Genomic DNA, 1,274 nt, shown 5'->3' on the forward strand with positions numbered 1-1,274 from the left:
GCGGGTGGGGCGGGGCCGCGCGAGGACTGCAGGAACTAGCGTGTCCGGGCGCGCGGTGCATTGTGGGTGTTGTAGTGTCCCGGCTCGCGGTGTGGCTCCCCCGGGGCGGGGCCGCCCCCTGTGCGCGGCTGCGCCTCCGCGCGGGACAGCGAGGAACGGGAGGGAAGGGAGGTTTTCGCTTTCCCGGATCCCGGGTGCGGGAAGGCCCTTGACCGTGTCCAGCTGCGGGTTGTTAGCGTGGTTTTGCGTAGGACCGCTGTAAAGCCCCGCTGTAAAGCCCCCCTGTACCGCGGGGTGTGCGCGGGGCAGCGGAACGGGAGTAACAGTGGAGCGCCGTGAAATTACACGGGTAAAAGTGATCAGGGAATTTCCCGAGGGAATAGGGGGCGTTGTGTGTGGGTGTGGAGGGGGGGAGGAAATCACTGTTCTGAAATAGTGGTGGGAATAAAGCAGCATCTCGGTAGCGACCTAGGGTATGTAAACAGGAGTGTGGAACTCTGGAGAAAATAAACATAGCACAGTTTGTATTAGAAGTACATTGTGTGTATTTTTTTAATACATCATGTAAAAACACAGTACCTAGAATTTCTGAGAAAGTCTGTCGAGTTTTCATCCGGAGGTTACCACGTACCTGAGTTTTTCTGGGGTTGCCCTTTCCCCCTCTTTGGATCTATTTTCTGGCAGGTACATGGGCATTTTAGGATTTCACGGTGCTTGTTTATCATAAACTCAATACCTTTTGCAGGGCACGGGCACACAAATAGTGTAGCGAAACAGTGTTGTAAGGTGATCTAGTCTGTGACTGCAAACAGGTGTATAGGCCTGTGGCATTGCCGTGTCACTATACTGCCCTGGGGGCTGCTGTTACCATCAGAGTGAAATTCTTCTACAGGAATTATATTCTTAGAGTACTAGGGAGCTGCTGTGGTGGGGGTTTCTGTTTGTTTGGGTTTTTTTGTTTGTTTGTTTGTTTTCTTTTCCCCCATGCCACATTTTTTCAGCGTATGCTGGGTTGTCTGGAATTAATTTTGAACTTACTGTTTTTTATGGATGCTGGTCTTTTAAGCAATTTCCTCAGAGTTGGCAGGGTAGCTGCTATTTGTCATGAGTAGAATTAATAGTTTTGAAAAGCATTTATTTGTGAATGACTAGTTCAGAAGCCATGCCACAGGGATCTTTTTTGGATCTAATTCCCTTGGATCTAATTCCCTCTTTAACTTCTCAATTCTGTTTTAAATATGTAGTACTCAGAAGAGAAAATGCACTGGATTTTA

This window comes from Manacus candei, unplaced genomic scaffold (assembly GCF_025592945.1).
Source record: "Manacus candei isolate 608988 ecotype Guabito, Panama unplaced genomic scaffold, ASM2559294v1 h1tg000008l, whole genome shotgun sequence".
Classification (NCBI taxonomy): Eukaryota; Metazoa; Chordata; class Aves; order Passeriformes; family Pipridae; genus Manacus; species Manacus candei.